Here is a 22,319-nt window from a genome sequence, read left to right on the forward strand (position 1 = left end):
GTTTTTTCAATGAATTTCATAGGTTTTTAGTAGCGCAACTTAACCATAACGTCCCTTTAACAAAGTTTTTTCACTGAATTTCATAGGTTTTTAGTAGCGCAACTTAACCATAATGTCCCTTTAACAAAGTTTTTTCACTGAATATATATATATATATATATATATATATATATATATATATATATATATATATATATATATATATATATATATATGGAAAACGGTTACATTATAAGTTAGCTTTGCTCAAAGCACACAGTAAAGTCAGGCTGTGCTAAATATAGATTACAGGCAGGCCGGTAGAGAGCACAAAGTGGCTGAGCAGCTGTTCCTGTCAATCACAAGCCAATGGAGACTAAAAAAGATTCAGCACGTACATAAAGAGTACTAGGAAAACAAGTTTTTTTTTGTAGGAATTACTGATCCAGATAATATATAATTTTATGGAGTAAGTGCTGAGATAATGGTGGGGAGATGTGTTAATGTATGAATGTTTATAACATAGTAAATTATGCTAAACAAGAGCAACAAAGTATTCCTACATATGCAGCATAATGTTATGTAGCTTGTCCCAAACGGAACCTCACCATGCACACTGGAGACTCTGCAGCAACCCTTGTATGGCAAGAAAGATAATTTTGGAGGAGCTCTGCTGGTATCAGCGACCAAAAGAAGAGTATTTAAGCCTAGGCACAGCAGCACTCTTCAGGACTTGGGAGCCAGCCACGGAGGACAGAATGGCGGTTGGATTTCCCCCAATCCTCATGATCTGTAAAGATTAAAGTTTTGGCATCACTTGCAAGATAGACTCATGGCTTTTAATTCCCTAGAGGGGTGCATTTACTCTGACTTGAGGGTGATCAGGGAGTACCCCAAAAAAATTTAAGGGACACCCCTGTAAATTGGGTTTCGCTTTCAGTGGAGACCGTAATGTGATACCTAGTTTCTTCCCCTGTACTTTGCAAAGCCCCAAGCAGGTCAGCCATGCACAACTGTAGTGATCAGACTCCTAACTCAAAAAAACAATGTATCCTGGGTGACTTTAGTAGAAGCCATTTTAAAAGAAATCCTTTCTGCTCACTGGAGCAGGACGTGGCTCCAGAATAACAGGCATGGGGACTTCATAACAGAGGGAAACTCAAGTGAACAGCGCCCATGTGAGTATACTCTTACAGGTGATAACAAAATGGGAACATGTTTGAATGGTATTATGGTGATGTGAATGGTATTATGGTGATGTACGAGGTCAATGGAATAATGACTTGGTGATATATTATGGCATTGGACTTTTTGGTGATTGGGTATTGGTGATGAAGTATAAAATAGGACTTTTGATGATAAGAAATAAGATTGGATAGGATAGATTGGATTTCAGGTGATGTGTTGAGGAGTAGAACTTTTGGTGATAAGGCGTAAGATTGGATAGGATAGATTGGATTTCAGGTGATGTGTTGAGGAGTAGATTGGATAAAAAGTGGGTCATGTTTTGAAATTGTCACATATTTCTGTTTTTCTACTTTTTATAATGGAAAGGGAAGGAAAAGGATCCCCAGTTTATAAGGACTGGGAGGTAAGGGATCCTCAGCCGCTATTAACAGGTTGAGAAGGTAGTACTACACATTATTCTTATGACGATAAAAGCAATAAGTGGTATTACCGTGTGGCTCAGTATAAGGAATGGGCCTAGATGGTAGTCTTTTTTTGTATATTTTCTCTTGCTGTCTTTTGTTGTAAAAAAAGAAGGAAGGTGGATGAGTCGCGGTGTGTGTGTGCAAGTGGATAAAGTGTAAAAGGGGATTGGGAAAAAGTGGGTTGATCTGTATTTTTGAAGCACGTGCAGCATAGCAGTAGGTTTAAGTGAAGCATTAGGGATGCGCGCAATATAATGGAGGAAGGAACTCCAATAAAGCACATGCATCGGGTTCTGCCACTTTGTTGTGACAGAATAAATATGCAATTGATGGTAGAAACAAAACAAAGGAAGGGGGGAAGTCCTGCTCCTGGCCAGAGCAGGGCTTCCATAACAGAGACATGTTAGAAAAAATGTCCATCTTGGTAGCAGCAAAATATGAAGGGAACAAGTCCCAAAAAAAAGAGAAGAGATTGTAGATCTCTATAAATTAGTTTAGTATATAGCAGATCAGGAAGTTGAAAAAGAGATCCAATGTAAGGGGATATACCCCGTAACGCCTAAACCTGCAGTAGGGTATAAAACCCCAGTCTATAAGCCTCCAGAGGTAGAGAGAGTGTCAACAGGATTATCAGGATTAGCAACTAGGAGGGGGGTCTTGAGAGCTTTTGCACCTCCATATAACCCATCCACAAGCTCTAATATGCCTGTAGCATTAGTGTACTGAGAGGGTCCACAAGTAGACATTGACAATGAGCTAAGAGCATTGCAGGAAAGGTTGGTCAGGTTACAAGAACCTGAAGAAGTATCACCAGAAATAAGGGTACCGGTGCAGAAAACAGGGGATTGGAATCCAGGAGATTTTTTGTTCAGGTTAAACCCTCGGGCAATGAGAAATGTTTGTGTTGAAAAAGATGATGGGCTGAGTGTATGGACGGTCCTGGGACAAGAGGTAGAACAAGCAAGGGATAATGGAGGGGAAGATCAAGGTGGTAGAAATAATGAAGACGCAGGGCAAGAAGAAGATCAAGGAGAGGAGGCAGTGAGAAACCCATCCCTGCCACAGGAGGCAGTGGGGAGGGACAGACCAAGAAATAGACCAGATTTAATCATGGTAGTTCAAAATCAGAAGAATGCTAAAGGGGTAGAAAACAAAACAGATATACAGATGCCTCTAATACATAAAGAAGTAGGGATAACACAGGATGTGCCATAGCCTCAAATGGACACAAATAACTTGATTAAAGCTCTCCCCCAGTGTATAGATTGAGCTAGTAAATGGATCTTTGAATTTGAAAAACAAACAACAAGGGTAGCCTAAGCAGTAGGAGACTTTAAGAGTTTACTGGTCACCATAGTTGGGGACCAGGCTGGGGACATATGGGCAAGGGCTAGGGTAAGTCTTGCAGATGATGGACATGATGGAGCAGCCTTTCATGGGGTAAGGGCAAGGGTATGTGATGCCCTATGAAGGATGTACCCAGATACCCTTGACTTACATTCTTTAATGCAGTGCACAATGGGTGATGATGAGGATCCAGTTTGGTTTATTCATAAATTACAGGAAATGTGGAGAGTTGAGACAGTACCATTTTTCTATTTTATTTTAAAGAGGGGACTACCAAAAGAGGTCCATAATGCACTGGATAAAATTGTGGGAATTGAAGCCAAAGGGTGGGTAGAGATACAAAGTATAATAGTCCACAATTATAAGAGAATCAAGGAGCAGGACAGGGAGACAGTCCAGAAGCAGCAAATTGACGAGGCAAAACTAGTGGAAAAGAAACTAAATAAGGTTGTCATTCAAGCACCAGTGAACTCACCGGCTCAGGGGGAAAGGACAGGAGATTCTCAACAAATTGGAAATGCCACAACTGCGGCACTGTGGGGTGAAGGAGGACAGGGAGAATGGCTTGGGGGCAGTACCCCAAACACACAGTGGCAATATAAAGGAGCACCAAGGGGAAAAGGAGGATTTCGAGGAGCAAGAGCAGGAGGCATTGGGAGGATAGGGCCTTGGGGAGGAGGATTGGGACCATCACAGTGCTGGTGTTGCTGGAAATGGGGGCATTTCGCAAGGGAATGCAGGAGCAGGCTTGGGATGAGATTTAATTATGGGCCATCAACTTCATGGCAGGGGTTCGAAGGGCCTCAAGGAAGGAGGCAACAGCAATTTGGCGAGGGGGTCAAAATCAGTTTGCTTATGGGGCCGACAGGCAAGGGAAACATGGGCAACAAATACAGCAGGGTGAGGGAACACAGTTTAACAGAATGGCAGGGGGAACAGGCGCCCCATTCCAAGGAGTTACAATGACGGGCGGCCCTTTTTCATTCCCCAGGACAAATACATATTCTGATTAGGACAGCCCACAGAAAGCATGTGCATGTTCAATCCTGTTGATAACCGCAGATCCTGAAGAGGAGCCCTTGGTGGAAGAGAAAATAGGAAACAGGCAATTTATATTTATGGTAGATTCAGGTGCAACCAAATCATGCATCATGGAAAGGAAATTTCCATTATCAGGTTAAACTCTTTACATGCAGGGAATCTCTGGGTCTATGTCTACTGTTCCATAAATTGAGGAGCTGGATACAAAATTGGGAGGGGAGGAGGTAAAATCCCCCTTGGTATATTCAGTGAGTTCCCCAGTGAACTTGTTGGATAGGGATCGGCTCAGAAAACTAAATAGAAATGCATCGGTCACAGATCAAGGGGTATTGTGTTCCACTCCAGGGATGTGTGTAATTCAAGCAATGGTGATAATCAATGCATTAGTAAGGGTGTCAGTAGTATATGGGGTTCCTGTGGTCCTAAATATATTATTTGTTATGCTATTAAGATATTAGTAAATGCAGTGCCTCAAATTGTGACAAAGTGTTGGCAAGTACCTATAGATTTTCCTTTCCGACCCATGGTGCCACCCGAGATGGTGGCAGGGACAAAACTGTCATTAGATTTACAAGGACTAGTATTATCAGACAAAAGAGCAGTCCTAATTGGAACAGACCACGTTGGGTGCGAGTGGTGCACAATATTATGTAGACCCAACATTGTAATTAAAGGAAATGACGGATAAGGAGTTATTTGAGGACAGTGAACAACATGGGGAGATTAGTTTGGGAATCTGCATCCCCTGTTATATCATGGTGCAGTATAGGGAGGTACAGTGCCACCTGATGGCAGTGGTAACTCAGATGGTTTTATTTTTTTAAGAGGATATGCGATATGTGGCAGCACAAATATGGACTGTTAATCCACATGATGTTGGGTTACTGAGAGCTGTGACCCAAGTACAGATTACATTGAAGAAAGGTGCTAGGCACAAATCATCCAGTATGTGGATGATCGGCTGGTATGTAATGAAAATTAACATCAGTGCAGGAGGGATTATCTTGCATTATTGTAATTGCTAGCTCACAAAAGATATAAAGAAGCTCCAATACTGCCAACAGCAGGAGGGACTTTACTTGGGACAACTCATTTTTGGAATGGGGGAAAATATTATCAGATAGGGTGGCGGCAGTACAAACTTCCCTTAGGCCCAGTACTGTGAAGGAAATGTAGCAGTTTTTTGGCTTATGTATTTATTGTAGGCCATGAATCCTAGACTACGCAGTCTACACAAGGCCACTGTTATAAAGTCTCAGGGAAGGACAGAGGACTTAAACGTACATTTGAATGGACTGACAAAATGACTAGACAATTTGAGGACTTAAACTATTCGTACGGCCCCTGTTTTAGCAACTCTGGATCATATACAGGAGTTTTATTTATTTTCCCACTCTGATGAACGGCTCATGCATTGACGGTAGGAGACATATTATATGTTGATGGGTCATAAATAATTGACATGGGGAAAGGACGGAAGCACACAGAGGCGGTAGTAGCGTGCAGTAAAGGGGGGGGGAAATAGTGATCACCCCTGTAGAAAGCAAGACCATAGTTCCATAAACAGCATTGCCCATATTACAACTAGACCATTATTATCTGGGGAACTGATCAGCCCAGGTTTAAAGATCCATATGAGGTGGTGTTCTGTACTCCTCTCGCCATCCGTATGATGGAGTTAGATATTGGGTGCATCTGTCGGCAAAGTTTAATAGGGAATAGCAAAGAAGAGACATGTTTGAGGATCCATGCCAGGGTGGGGTGCAGTGGCACATGCTTGATTTTCTCTTTTTTCTTTCTTTTTTAATTTTTTTAATTTTCATTGTTTTTTTCTTTTTATCTTTTGTCAATTTTTGGTTTTTTTGTTTTGAAGGTCTGGAACCCAGTCGTCCCTGGTGGAAAAAGGGTGTCTTTTTCTCCCTCTCCCTCTCTCTGTCTCCCTCTCTTCCTCTCTCTCTCTCTCTCTCTCTCTCTCTCTCTCTCTCTCTCTCTCTCTCCCTCTCTTTCCCTCTCTCTCTACCTCTTCTCTCTCCCTCTTCTCTCTCCCTCTTCTCTCTCTTTCTTGCTCTTTCTTTTTCTCTTTCTCTCTCTTTCTTGATAACCTTTTTTCTCCTCTCCAGGAATAAGCAAAGATGGCTGACCGACCTCTCTGTTATGTAGGGATAATGATAAATAAAGATGTTATTTAGTCTACAAATGTAGTAGTACTATGTTGTTTTGTAGGACACTGGTTGTGGTTGTTGGAGTGGATGAAGGTATGTCTGTTATATGTGGTGGCCGTATAAAGGAGGCGATGGACAGTTGGGAAAAAAAAGCTACCATGTCTATAAAAAAGGAAATACAAAATGTCTTACACTTTTGCCGGCCACCCCTACAAGTTTTCTTAGATGAATGAAACGGGAAGTATGAATGACGTATGATTTACATAAGGGGTTGGGTTTTGACTCTATTTCCGACATCCAGAATGTAGAAACATTGAATAGCTGGTACTCTGATATGCGCATTACATGAATGAATATAATCAAAGAAAGATGTTCCATGTATGCACTTATCCCTCACACATTAGGGGCTCGTAAGATTTTTTGTTCCACATCCAGTCCCAATTACAGAAGCACAATGCTTGGTACATCTTGCACTATAAGGGATACAGGGCACACTCCAGGAACATAGTGTGCAGTTGAGAAGCATTGATCTAGACCCAGCATTATGCAATGGCAACCCGAAATACCGCCAGTGTCTACAAGGACCTTATTTCTCCTTTGGAGGTTACTCAAATTACAACGAAAAATGGTAGGGCACCACAGTGATGTGCCTGGCAGATGGGCTGATCGAGTACAGCGGAGAAGCAATAACCCAAATAGAGACTATCTGTGAGCAAATATGGTCCCAACACATCACAAGGCTGACACGGATTGCAACAATGAAGCCAGTGCAAATAGATAGAGGCAATAATCTTCCACTTTGTTTTAGCAATGAAGAAACAGTTCCTGGTGGCACAAACACACAGTGCAACAACACTCTTGTGATCCCTGGGATGACAAAAGGTACAGCAGCAGTGATGGATTACTACTGAGTTTGTAGCCGACAAGCCTAACTGCAACTCCTACCATCTTGGAGGGGCAAGTGTTCAGTGGCCACCCTGAACGAAGTGCTACTAGTAATCCTGAATGAACACCCGAAGGGAGAAGAAATGCCTGTCGAGGCACCTAAAGAAACAGAAAGAAGCTTGCAGATCACACAAGAATTTGTTATGCTGCTAGAAAAAGGACAATTTCAATCGCGGGGAAACAGAAAAGCTCAAACTGTCAAAAGACTGTTTAGCACTGCTCAGAGGAATACCTTGCAAGTATTGACTTTTTAGCTCAGCAGAGACTTTCTTTTTCATATTTTTTGACTCCTGGGGAACAAGCAGCTGCTGCACTTTTCTACCCCCGGAGGATGCTGAGAATGGGTCACTATCCCACATCATCAAGGCGGTGCACAATCCAGGTGTTGAAATGAAGGAATAAGGTGAAGTTCAGAACACAGATTGGCTATCGCTTGCCTTTGATTGGGTCTCATCGTGGCAGGGGGCAGCACTAAAAATACTGGTTCCTGTGATTATGTTCTTCTTGGTTCTCTTCTGCACGTGCCAATGGGGTCTCCAATGATGTGTTCCTATAGTCCCTAAAAGTGCAAAGATGATGGTATCAATTGGAGGACCTAAAACACCTTGCCATACAATAAACAGCGAAACTCAAACTAATATTTCTGGGGTTGTAGATATGTCGGCTGAGGATGAGTTTGTTCCTGTAGAAGTAACAAAAGGGGGAATGTTGGGAAGGAGCCTAGTGCTTTCCTTCATTTTCAAACTTTCCAAGCACTTTAGAACTAGGCAAGATTTCTGTTAAATGTTTTCTAAGCACTACAAGAGTCCAGTTGGGAGGAGGGTCACTAAATAAAGATAGTTAGGCTTGAAACATAAGTGCAAACAACTATTCAGATATATATATATATATGGAAAACTGTTACATTGTAAGTTAGCTTTGCTCAAAGCACACTGTAAAGTCAGGCTGTGCTAAATATAGATTACAGGCAGGCAGGTAGAGAGCACAAAGTGGCTGAGCAGCTGTTCCTGTCAATCACAAGCCAACAGAGACTAAAAAAGATTCAGCACGTACATAAAGAGTACTAGGAAAACAAGGTTTCTTTGTAGTAATTACTGAACCAGATAATATACAATTGTATGGAGTAATAGCTGAGATAATGGCGGGGAGATGTATTTATGTATGAATGTTTATAACATAGTAAATTATGCTAAACAAGAGCAACAAAGTATTCCTGCATATGCAGCATAATGTTATGTGGCTTGTCCCAAAAGGAACCTGTTGATCCACACTGGAGGCTCTGCAGCATCCCTTATATGGCAAGAAAGACAATTTTTGAGGAGCTCTGCTGGCATCCAATGACCAAGTCAAGAGTATTTAAGCCCCAGGCCCAGCATCACTCTTCAGGACTTGGGAGCCAGCCACGGAGGACAGAATGCTGGTTGGATTTCCCCCAATCCTCATGATCTGTAAAGATTAAAGTTTTGGTATCACTTGCAAGATATACTCATGGCTTTTAATTCCCTAGAGGGGTGCATTTACTCTGACTTGAGGGTGATCAGGGGGTACCCCAAATACATTTACGGGGCACCACTGTAAGTTGGGGTTCGCTTTTACTAGAAAGAAGGGCCAAAAGGAGGGGAAGCACCGTGCTCTATGTGTGCTTTATAGATTACAAAGCTGCTTTTGATACAGTAATAAGAGAATGCTTATGGTGGAAACTAGAGAAATGGGGTCTGCATCCTGCCATTGTACATCTCATCAAAGGACTGTACTCTGGAACTACTGTGAAGTTACGACTGAAACAGGAGGGTGAAATGAGTGAGAGAATTACTACTAATCACAGCTCGAAACAGGGTTGTACACTCGCACCCATCCTCTATAATCTATATGTGGCAGATTGAGATCAATGCATGACTGAGTGCCAGAATTTTCCTCCCCGCATCGGCTTCCCACGTTCATACTGGATTCCACAGCAATACATTTGCAACACTTTTCAGAGCTGGCAAGGTATTCTGAAGCAAATGGTCTGGTTGCCAATCACAAGAAGATAATATAAGTGGAGAAAGGTAAAGAAGTTTTGTCTGGAAGATTAACACCCAGCCCATTGAGGTAGTAGACAATTATGTTTATCTGGGTTCCCCCCATACTATCATACAGAGAATGGAGCGAAGCTGGGGCAGACAGTGATAAATAAGACCAGGAGGAAATTCAACGCTATAGGAAATTACATTAGGTATAAAGGTGGCTACTCAATTGAAGGGTTATTGAAGATGTACAACTTCAGTATTGTAGCAGAGATCCTTTAGAGTCTAGATATGCATACAAATAAGGAAACAGCATGGCTCACTGCTTTAGAAGCAAGGATGAGGAGAGAGGCCATGGGGTTACCTAAATGCACTTCTGTGGAAGCCATAAGAAGTGAATTGGGACTGACTGCACTCAGCACTCTAAAGAGTGTTAACAGTGTGATTCTATATTTGAAACTGGGAATGAGGGCACAGAGGAGTCAATGTGTAGTAACTTCAAACACATACTCAAAGACACTTCATACTTCTCCCCTTTGAGACTCTAGAAGAAAGATGTTTTGGGTTTTTGTAAAAGATATTGGTTACGATGTTGACACCTCTGCCCATATAACACTGGTGATAGGGTAAAATTAAAGATATGGCTTACACGTGGGACAGAGATAAACATTTTGTCTGGCTGTCTTCTAAAAGACTATACAGCAAATATTTATTTTAGGCGTTCCCCTATAGGGATTCCTTCAGCTACATAAAGTGTAACCACAATTAAAGTACACCATTTTATTATGCTATTGCGATTAGGGCTTTGCCTACCTTATTGAGATTGGGAGCATGGAAACAATTAACCTATACAGAATGCTAATGTAGACTCTGCCAATTGGTGATTGAGACACCAAGGCATTTATTGGTTAAATGTCCCATGACCAAACCAGTCTTGAACAAAGGCTACACTACCATCAAATTCCCTTTGGAAGTTATATGTTCGGGTCAGATGTGGGAATTCCTGTACTCAGGAAACAGTTTGGTCCTCGATTCCATGGTGTATTATATTTGGAATGCGGTGGAAAAATTACTGAAAACATTTTTAACGTGATGTTGAGTATTAAAAGTGTGGCTTGTATTAATTGGAAGTGATATTAATGATGCATTGTGCTTAATGGATGTATTGCTCTGTTAATAGCGTTGTAGTGGAAGAAGAGAACGGGGATATGGAGGCAAAGATATGTCAAGCCTTTGAGGAAGCTTCCTTCCAAAACCACAAAAAGACCTTTGAACTAATTGAAGAAATTCAAGAAAATAGCAAAACATCTTTCCACTCATAATTAGAACAGAAAAAACAGAAATTGAGTGAAATTCCAAGAAAAGAAAATTAGAATAGTCACCATTGAGAGAGAGGAGAACACAGCAAATCCGAAAAGAAAGTCTTGTCTTTCAGAGATGGTATGACACCTCCTAAACAGAGTGGGCCAAAATTGGAGACATTGAATTCAGTATTACAATATCACAAAACAGGAGAAAGAGCAGTGCAAATAAACCCCTAGATACAAAAGCCAATCTGAAAAAAAATGAAAATATAAACATTAAAATTCCAGAAACAGTAGTACCCCCCATTCTAAATGATTCTGAGGATTGTCTTCTGAAAAGAGAAGACAGCAAAGAGTTTGTGGAAAGGAGGGATACACGTACTCCATATTTTATCTCCAAATACATGTTTATTCTGACAGGTTCCCACAGTCAAGCCCAAGAGATCAATGACATCAAGTAAATTCATGCCAAATTGTCTAATATCTCATGCTTTCTTTGTAAACTAGAGTGTAAAGAAGGTAGATAATATGTTACAGCTCAGTTACAAGGTCATTATGATTTAACAGTTCTAGTAGCTCCAAAATTCGGACTGAAAGGAAATCTCCATCAATGCAATTGCTGAAATGAAGATCACAATTGCAAGACACCGATTGGAGCATCCAGTGATCGTTGTGGCTCCAGTGGGCACACCATGTTTACTGGGGAGCCATTTCCTTTGGAGGCTCTCTCCTCTGAATGATTGTGCAACCCAGGTTCTCTGGACACAAACAAACCTTCCCATCAAGCTGAAGAGAATGGACAATTATTTAAGCATGGTTGGCACCTGTCACTTTATTGAATGGCATCCCAATCTAATTGAAGTACATTTACAGAATTATCAGTTTCCCGAAATTACCATTATCTGGTGGATAACAGTGATGCTTAGACACCTTATTTCGAATGACGGTTGATTCCCAATCCTAGTCTATTGATTTAGTGAATGACATCATATGTCAAATTCCTGAAGACTAGTATGATAAAACCAGAAGAGATTACTGCCCAACAGAGTGGATATTTATTGATTTATTCTTCATCCCCTTATGTGTGGGTGGGACTATGAACGTGATATCTTGGAAGATGAGGTAGTATTTAGAGTTAATAATAACTACCTTGAATCCATGGAACCCTCTCTGATCCCAAATGGAGGATTCTTCTGAAATCTCAAAACCAGTGCTGTTTCTGGATTTCCGGTAGATTGTCAAAGAATAGATCAGTCTGCCCTTTGCCTGTGAGACTGATTTACAGTGAAAACAACAGAGATTCTTTTCAATAGACTCCTATGATTGCGTCATACAACTATTCATTCAACAACAATACCTACTGACACTGAAATGGTCATTCAAAGGTCCTAGGAGTTACAAACTGTGTTCCCCTAGTAACAATACAGTATGAATTTGGAATGTCATCTCTGCAAGCGAAGGTGAAGTGGTGATTGCTGGATGTATACACGAAAATCATGTTCCCTTGGAAGGGGTACTTTATACTGAGATATAGAAGAATTTGAAAGTGGTCACTAGTAAAGCCAATTATCTCAAGAAACTGTGTAACCAGTGTAATGAAATACCAGAAGAAATTGAATGCAATTTGATAGTTTGGAATCTAATTCGTCAAAAGTGAAAATTGCACTGTTACAGTGGGACTGACCAAATACAGTGGATACATTCCGCAAGTTTCCCTCCTTGGTCCATCTATCCATGGAACATAAAAAGCGAGGAAGCGCTGCATAGTAATTGAACTTATTTCCGAATCGATATCACAGAGACATCATTATGCACTTCAGATGGAACTTGTTATATACTAAAGAGATAATTCTGAGGCGCAGGAAATTTGAAGAGAAGAATGTGCTTTGTCGTTTCGCTGTTTGTAAGATATGATAATTTATTTATATCGTGCTCATACACAAGTGTTCCAGAGCGCGACAAGGCAAAGGAGGGGAACAGGGGAGAACAAAACTGTAAGTGATTTCAATCCGGCACTTCACCTAAATCAATGCCTAGCGTGTAATGCACAACTGAAATCCTTATTTATTTATTTGTGTTTCAGGGACCCTGTACCGAACTCAAATCTAGATGCTAGCACATCCAGGTCAAGTATGTTAGAATTATTTCTCTGCATTTTTACAATACAAATGAACTAAATGTTAGCACATCCAGTATGTTAGAATGTTTTTCTCTGCTTTTTTACAATACAAATGTACTAAATGTTAGCACATTGTACACTTTAATCACTAGTGTTCCAGGCCCCCTGTTCCAAAATCGAATCTAGATACCAGTAAATAGCTCCTCCCAGATATAGCACAGAACTTACCTGCTATCCATACTGGAAAATACCCAGATGCTAGTACATAGCAGGCTCCTGGCATAGACAGACAATGCCCCCTGTCTGCTCCACTAAAGTCGTTCAGACCCTAATACTTACCATCGCTATACTCATTATGATGGCTCATACTACCGAAACAAGCCCTCCCCAGGATAGAAACCTGAGACTCAGGTCTAGACTGCCTAGCATTTACGAACCTATAAGAAACCACCCTAATAATGCCAACAGACGCACTACTACCCAGCCTAAGAACTCCCCTCTAATAGTAAAGCAGTCTACCCATACCTGCGTTCAGACCCCTACCAAGACTCACACAACTCAAGATACCTTATCACCTAAAACTTCTCTAAAAACCAAACCTAACAATTCTTTAACGCTAACAGGATTCCTCATCAACGCTAGATCAGTGGTAGCCCATGCTACGGAAATTGCAGACATCCTAAATAATGATAACTTGGGCCTATTGGCCATAACTGAGACCTGGCTACACAAGGCTGCAGGACCGACTCTAATGCTAGCAGTGCCCGATAGCTACCAAATCTTCAGAGCTGACCGGCCTAATGCCACAGGCGGTGGCCTAGCCATCATCTTCAAATCTACCCATCCTATTAGACTTGCCGCGTCAGCCTCCTACTCATCCTGTGAAATACTCACAGCTAAACTGCACCTCTCTAATAACCGTACGCTATCTATCCACCTGATATACAGACCCCCTAGGCCATTAGGCACCTTTGAAGACGATCTAATTAGCCTTATAGTCAACAACACCAAAGACCACTCCCAAACCCTACTGATGGGAGACTTTAATCTTGGCTTTAATGATACTGATAACAAACATGCAGAGTCAGTTGCAGCCCTGCTAAATGACCACGGTCTTGATCAGAAAGTCCCCTCCCCTACCCACATTAAAGGAAGGACCCTTAACTGAGTAGCTAAACTGAACTGTAACATAAACATTACCGATACTGCTCCACAAACAAGGACAGACCATTACTTAATAATCTTCTCCGCCACACTAGATCTTCTCAGCCCCAAGACTAACAATGTGGTACCCCCACTCCTGACCAGAAGTAAGAAGGATATAACTGTTGAGAAACTTATCCCTCTTCTCCTACCTGCTATTTCTGGATTGGAAAGCAACAATCCTGACACCTTAGCAAATACTTTCAATGATGCTATGACTAATGCACTGGATGCTGTTGCTCCTGCCAAATGTGAACAGCTAAACAGGAAGCCCACCCAAATGCCTGGTTCACACCCAATCTCAAATCTCTAAGATTACAGAAAAGAAAGCTCCAATCTATTTGACGTCACTCCACTTCTGAAAACAACAAAAACAACCGAACTGAATTTGCAAAAAAGAAATAATCAAAACTAAAAAGAATACCTTCAACGACAGAATTGCGAAAGCTAACTCTAATACTAAAGAGCTATTCTCCATCCTCCGCAATTTTGGAATCCCCAATTCAACCGATAGACAACGTCCCTAAAAAACAAAGTATGGTGCACCAACATACAAAATGCCCTATCAAACAAAATCTCCTCTCTCCAATGCAAAACTGCCAAAATAAAAGGCCACACTGTCATCCCTGGACCAAAAAACACCTCAACCCCAGGAGAACAGGACAACTACAAGTCAGTAGAGATCAGTTCTAATGCAAAGGTTTCACAAATGCCAAAAACGAGTGTGTCTTCAGCAAAACATGTGTATGGGCATCGAAACATAGTCCAAAGCAGAAAGTGGTGTTCCAGCTGCAAACGGAACTCCCTTCAGATACAAGACTATCTCCAGCTGCAAACGGAACTCCCTTCAGATACAAGACTATCTCCATAATTGACACAGAAAAAATAATACTCTCCCTCAAACCCTCAAATTGCAAGGGTGACACCTGCCCAGCACAAATAATAAAGGACGCAGCTAGGGACTTAGCACCCTTTATCTCCAGGCTTATAAACTCCTCCTTTAAATCAAACACAGTACCCGCCAATCTCAAAGAATCCTGGGTCTTCCCATTACTTAAAAAACAAACTCTGGACCCCATCATCCCTACCAACTATAGACCGATTACCACCGTGCCATTTTTACTTAAAATCCTAGATAAAGCTGCCTACATACAAATCCAGGACTACCTGGAAGCTAACCACCTGCTTGGCTCACGGCAATCTGGCTTCCACCCACTCCATGGCACGGAAACAGCTTTGCTTGACCTCAAGACATAAATTGAGGAACTAAAAGACAATGGAAAAACAGCTTTGCTCCTCCTGCTGGATTTGTCGGCAGCCTTCGACTTGGTGGACCATGCAGTCTTATGCAACCACCTCAGATCTGCCGCCAACTTCACCGGAGATGCTATAACCTGGGTCCAATCTTTCTTAGCTAATCGTACTATGCGAGTCTTCTCCACATCCGCCTCTGCTGACCCCATCAGGGATCTTGTGTCTCCCCTACCATGTACAACATCTTCACCAAGCCTCTGTTTGAAAGGTTGGACAGAATGGGTGTCACCTACACTAACTATGCAGATGAGACCCAGATCCTCATACCCCTTTTGGGCAACTTCGAGGCAGACTTAGCCTTGGTGAACAAGATATACACCCTCATTCAGGCATGGATGGCATCCCATTGCCTGTGCCTGAATGACGATAAAATGGAGATACTAATCTTAGGCTCTGAAACCAACATCCAAAAACTAAGCCCAACATACACATCCTTCAACATTGATAACAATCCTATCAAGGTGATGCCTGTGGTTAAAACTCTTGGATTCTACTTGGACTCCTCTCTCACGCTTACAAAGCAAGTCAACTCCCTTGCCTCCTCTACCACTTACACTTGCAAACTCATCCGTGCACCCAGACCGTACCTCTCTAGTGCTAGCTGCATCACTCTAGCCAAAGTTCTTATCATGTCAAGATTAGACTATTGCAATGCCCTGTACTCAGGAGCTAAGAAATACATCACAGATAAAATTCAAAGACTGCAGAATAACGCCTGAGAGCAGCATTGGGTATCCCCTATACAGAGCGTATTACCAAATTCGGGAAAGAGGTTAACTGGCTGAAGACAACGGATATAATCTTCCTCAAAACTGCTTCCCTTACATCCAAATGCCTGAACAACCTAGCTCCCCCGTATCCAGCGGAAAAAATCACTAGGATAACAACCACCCGCCCTACGAGATCTGCTAACACTTTCAAGCTAGAGACTCCTAGGTTCAAACGCTTGACAGCCGGAGGAACCAGCTTTCCTGTTAAAGCCGCACAATGTTGGAATAAGTTACCACTCGACCTCAGACTTGAACAAACTTACCCTAAATTTAGACATAAGATACTTAAATGGCTGCGCGCAAATGACACATAACCTGACTTACACCACGCCTACCACACCTGGCCCATACCGAACCTTTGCATCCACGAACTACACTGTACTCTAGGTAACAGAGCATGCTTACCTACAAGGCTCTATATGCTATAGAGAAATATGAGATTGATTTACAAATTTGATTATATATTGGTCTATATAGATAAACATGCTAGTGTTCCCTGGACATCCTAAGATATGCCCTGCACTCATATATATTTTTGCCTATGTGTTGTATATATTTGTGCCAAGTACTGTAACTAAGCTTAAGATTTCTTGTGTATATTGTTGCGCCCAGCTACCTAAGGTTTTGGCGCGCATTACTAAATAAATAAACAAACAAACAAACTTAGATTTTAGACATTACAGGGGTAATTGATAGATTTCAACGCAGAGGCAGTGCACGCGAGCAGCGCAGAGAGGGAGCGTGTGCCAGCGTGTGCCAGCCGTGTGCGCTAAACAGCATTCTGGCGCACCGCGTATTCATGGAATTTCCAAGCCATTCTGAGTGGAAAAAGTCCCCCCTGTGGAGTGGGCTGCCTGCGGGGCATGCCCAGGGGTGAAGGGCTGCCTGCGGGGCATGCCCAGGGTGGATGGGCTGCTTGCGCATATTCTTGGAGTGCGTGTGAAGTTTTACATGCAAGCATTTCACTCTATCAGTGTCAAGCTCAAATTCAAATTTCAAATGCATAGCTGCAAGCGTGCCAGAATTCAGAAAGGTATATTCAAGTTTCTAATGCAATCTCTAATGTCAAATCATAGCAAAACTCAAGTCAAAAGTGTAAAGCCAAAAGTGTCTACAAGCAGAATATTCAAAACGAAAATGCAATGTATTCAATTCCAGTGTGTCAAGCACAAAATGACAATATCACTTTCACAGGTGTCAAGGTGTCAAAACATTCAGTGTATACATTTCCAGTGTATTGGTCATGCAGGCCAATTAAGTTACATTTCCAGTGTAGTTCATTCCCAGGTTCAAGATCAGTCTCTCACTGCATGTCAGTCTGCAATCACTTCAGGTTGTAGCCAATCAGTATGTGTGTCCTCACATCTGTGTGCAATTCCAAGTCAGTAGAGATCAGTTCTAATGCAAAGGTTTCACAAATGCCAAAAACGAGTGTGTCTTCAGCAAAACATGTGTATGGGCATCGAAACATAGTCCAAAGCAGAAAGTGGTGTTCCAGCTGCAAACGGAACTCATATATGTGGGTCCTTGCAAACGGACAATTTTCAGTGACAGATTTCAGAGCCTCACTGCGGCAAGCTCTCTCACAACAGGTGACAGATCTTTCTTCAGAGCAATCCATGCACACTGCTGCAAACTTCCTTTGTTGATGCCTCAACTTTCCCTATTCCAAAGCTCTCCCTAGTCTATCCTCTTTTGATACCGATGTATCATTCATGTGGCACTCATTCAGAGTGTTGCAAAACAATGCAGATGGCAACTCTCCAGTGGCAATTCCATGCAATTCCAGGGGCCCTACACATAGGCCAAAACTCCGGATTCAGATTCTGATTCAGATTCTCTCCTTCCTTGCCAGGTCATGTCATGCTGTTGCCATGCCATTATTCATGCCATCTCATGCCATGCTAGTCCCTGCTCTTCTCATGAGGGACCAGCCAACGTTGGATGCAAGTGCAGATTTCAAAGCACAATAGTGTCAGATCAATGCTCACTCCCACAAGAGACAAATAACTTCACTGCTCTTCAAACATAGTTAGAACTGGGAATTCAAATGCATTTCCCAAGCGTGTCTTCCTGTTCATTCGCATTTCTCGCCTCTTCCCTAGGTCCCAAGCTTGTGTCTGGTTCACAAGGCAAGGCCTTCCAAATGGATTTTCTTCTTGCTGCAGATTACAAAACAGCCCACAAAACGGTTTCTCTCCTTTGCAGAACATCTTTCGCTCTTCTCTTTTCTCACATTATGCTGCAAGGTGTCGATTTTCAAAACAGTCTGTCAGCATCTTCACTTCCCATGGCATCAGTTGTCATGCCAAGAAATAGGACAGCAAACAGTCTTCTGAGTACCTTCTGAGAGCACAGACATTGACAAAGCTACACAATAAAGCCTCAAATCGGAGACATTCCCCAGAAGTGCTGCTGCAAAGCGTAGGTGTCAATAAGTCACATCACAAGGTGACAAAAGCCAGTCTCTTTTCAGTGCTACTTCAAAACAGCCAGGGTGCAAAGACAGATGGTGTAATCAAGGTCTGGTCAATCTTTGCAGTCATCACTCTACTGCCAATTCGTTCATGGTCTGATCAATTCATGCGATGCGATCTGGTCAGTCATCAAGGCGATCTGGTCAATCAAGGTCTCACGGTCTGCAAATCTCGGTCTGGTCAAGGTGTCTCTCCAGATGTCATGCAAAGAAAACAAAAGTGCAAGTATGTTTTCATCAGATTCAGATGTATTCAAATTTAAAAACAAAACAGCATTTCTCATTGTGCTTCAGTGGACATAGCTAGTTCTAAACTCCCCATGTCTCTCAAAGGACATCAATGCTAGTTTCTCAGTGTCTACCCCAATGTCAGTCAGTGTCTAATTCAGTGTGCCAGTGCATCTGTCCAACCATGACTGTCTCTCCATGCTGCAAAATGCATTACTCAAACCATTTCTATCTTTCTCAAAACAAAACAGGACAGCACATTTCACATAGTTAAGAAAATGCAAATTCGAAAATTGCACAACTGCATTCATCTGTGTGTCAAAACCTTCTCTAGTCATAGAATCCATCTCTCTTTTCAACATCAATGATTCATTCTGAATCCATTCATTTTCACACAACAGATGCATTTCTTTTAACTGCACTCCATGTCTTGCATAAGCATTGCTCGCTGTGTCATTTTCATGTGTTCTAGCTACAGACTACCCTTTCAACATGATGTATTCACAACGCTGAATCACTAAATGTTGACAAAACAAATTGATTTCATTCAAATGGACACTGCTTCCCGCATGTGCAATGTAATTAAGATTTAATAAACAATCCTTCCCTTCTCTGCCTACTCCTTCTTCAAAACAACAGTCTGATAATCCAGCGCGATGTTTCTGCATAACGTAAACACCCATTCTCTCCATGCAGTCAGTCGGAAAACTCAAAAAATTCATAGAATGCAATATCTCAGAACATCCAACTTTAGGACGATTCACTCAATTCACTTTCTCCTTCATTGCTTGCTATCCAAGTTTCAATGGCAATAGTCAAAATAAGATTTTCACTCCCTAACGTAGGCAAAGCACTACTGCTGCAAATTCTGCCAAAAATGCCATCATGGCATTCTGGGGGTAATTCATAGAATCCAGCGCACAAGTGTCGCACGCGGCTGGCGCACAGTGTGCGCGTGCGATAGTCTGCACCAGCCACATGCGCTAAAATCCATTTCCGCACATAGCGTATTCAAAGATTTCAACATCCAAAACCAGCCGTGGCGCAGAGTGGCGCAGCGACCCTGCAGCAGCATCAGTTACGCCCCCAACCTTTCCCCATGCACCATGCACAGCGCACAAATCCCGTACATGGTGCACAGGCCCCCAACCACGAAAACGCCTGTAAAACTCCCTGCGCACCCCTCCGAATACATATACACCCCGGTGCAGGGAGTTTCACAGGCGATTGGCCCTGTGCGAGCGGGTTACGCGTATTACTGTGGTTCGCGCGAAGATTCACACGTGATTGGCCCTGTGCAAGCGGGTTACGTGTATTACTGGGGTTCGCAGGGAGTGTCACACGTGATTGGCCCTGTGCGAGCGGGTTACGTGTATGGGGTTCGCAGGAAGTTTCATACGCGATTGTCCCTGTGTGAGCGGGTTACAAGTATTACTGGGGTTCACGGGAAGTTTCACATGCGATTGGCCCTGTGCAAACGGGTTACGTGTATTATTGGGGTTCGCGGGGAGTTTCACACGTGATTGGCCCTCTGCGAGCGGGTTACGTGTGTTACTGGGGTTCGTGGGAAGTTTCACACGCATTGGCCCTGTGCGAGCGGGTTACGTGTATTACTGTGGTTCGTGGGGATTTTCACTCACGATTGGCCCTGTGCGAGCGGGTTACGTGTATTACTGGTGTTCGCGGGAAGTTTCACACGCGATTGGCCCTGTGTGAGCGGGTTACGTGTATTACTGGGGTTCGTGGGAAGTTTCACACGCGATTGGCCCTGTGCGAGCGGGTTACGTGTATTACTGGGGTTCCCGGGAAGTGTCACACGCGATTGGCCCTGTGCGAGCGGGGTACGTGTATTACTGGGGTTCGTGGGGAGTTTCACACGTGATGGGCCCTGTGCGAGTGGGTTACGTGTATTACTGGGGTTCGCGGGAAGTTTCACACGTGATTGGCCCTGTGCTAGCGGGTTACATGTATTACTGGGGTTCGCATGACGTTTCACACGCAATTTCGCTGTTAGAAGTTTCACACGGGATTTCAGTGTCAGAGCGGGGTACGTGTATTTCGGGGGTGCGCATGAAGTTTCACTCGCGATTTCGCTGTCAGAGCGGGTAAGTGTATCCAGTGGGGTGTTCGGGGAGTCCCACATGTGAATTGGCAGTGTGGGTCCTCCCAGGTGTCCCCTCTACCCCCTCCACGGCCCCTGCAGGCAGCCCACACCACAGGGGACTACCCTGCACCCCTGGCCATGTCCCGCAGGCAGCCCATCCACCATGGGCATGCCCCCCAGCCAAGCCACATGTCACGTTTCAATATGATCACCAACCCATGTCCCCCAGCACCCCCACCCCCCAGCAGTGAGGGGCACCTGCCAGCAGGCCCCCACTCATGTCCCACTGCACCCCCACCCCCCAGCAGTGAGGGGCACCTGCCACCAGGCCCCCACTCATGTCCCCGTCATGTCCCCCTGCACCCGCACCCCCCAGCAATGTCCATCACACACTCACACTGGTTGCCATTGATTAAGTAAACCCACATGTCTACATGCATGAACCCAATGAGCAAATCCCACACATTGAAGTAAAACATCAAAATGTATTAACATTAAAATCAACGTAAAGTAATTAAAGCATAAAATAATGGCAAACATGAAATGAAATGTCCACATGAAAAAAAAAATCCTCAAGAAATCCCAAGTAATCCAAAAGAAAAATGGCCAAAACTTTCTGTCCACCAAACCAAATCCAAATGAAACGCAAAAAGGTAAATCCATTGATCCATGGTGAAATGAAATTAAAATGTCAAAATAAATCCAACGTCCAACTATGTACAATCCAATTTTCAAGGGTCCATGAGCCCAACAAAATAAATGAAACCTATCTAATCTCATCGAACTCCATGTCTATTTGCTGGAGGCAGGCCTCTGTCCTGGCCCCGAGGTCTTGCAGGGAGGCACTCATGGGCTGTTCCAACTCCTTGCGAGTCGCCTCGAGGCTCTCTGCCCGCCTCAATGCCCGACGCATGGAGATCTCCGCCCTGATCATGGTCAACCGCGCCTCTTCCGCCCGCCGCCGCTTCGCACCTATACGCTGGCCCGACCGCAGCCACACGGATGGCACACCCATTCCAGGGTCCTCCTGCCCTCTGGCCGATGCCTGCCCCCTGATGTTGATGGCCCCGAGCCATCATTGCTCCCACCTAGAGCCTGATCCTGCTGCTGCTGCTGTCCATGTGCCCTGTCCGATGATGCCTGCACATCCTCCATCAGCTGGTCTCCAGTTGTGGTGTCCACCCCTGCTGGACCGCCGACTCCCGACTGTGGCAGGGATGGGATCTCCACCAAGCTGGCTGTGTTGGTCAGGCCAGGTCCAAAGGGTCCCTGGTGGAATCTGGGCTGCAAGACGGCAGGGAGAATGACTGGTGCATAGTCTCCACAGAGGAGGAGAGGTCCGCCAGAGTGCACGTCACATGTAGGAACCCACCGACCATGGTCCCTCCCAACAGTGCCACGTCGCAATGCTGCTGTTCGTGATGGCGTGTGTTCTCCGCCCAGGAAGAACGCACGTCATCATGAATGTCACGCGTGCGCAATGCGACACCAATCAGGATGGAGCCCATACATTCATGGGACCCCTCGTCCGCAGGTAGTGGAGAGGCAGATGACATGGCACTCTCCCCTACCTGCGGACGGGCATGGGACGGGGCATCCCTTCTGGTGCATGGCGGTGCAGTCACAGGGTCAAGGACAGCGACAGGCACAGGCCCCTCCGCGGTGACCT

Source organism: Ambystoma mexicanum, chromosome 2p (assembly GCF_040938575.1).
Source record: "Ambystoma mexicanum isolate Mex_15411 chromosome 2p, UKY_AmexF1_1, whole genome shotgun sequence".
NCBI lineage: Eukaryota > Metazoa > Chordata > Amphibia > Caudata > Ambystomatidae > Ambystoma > Ambystoma mexicanum.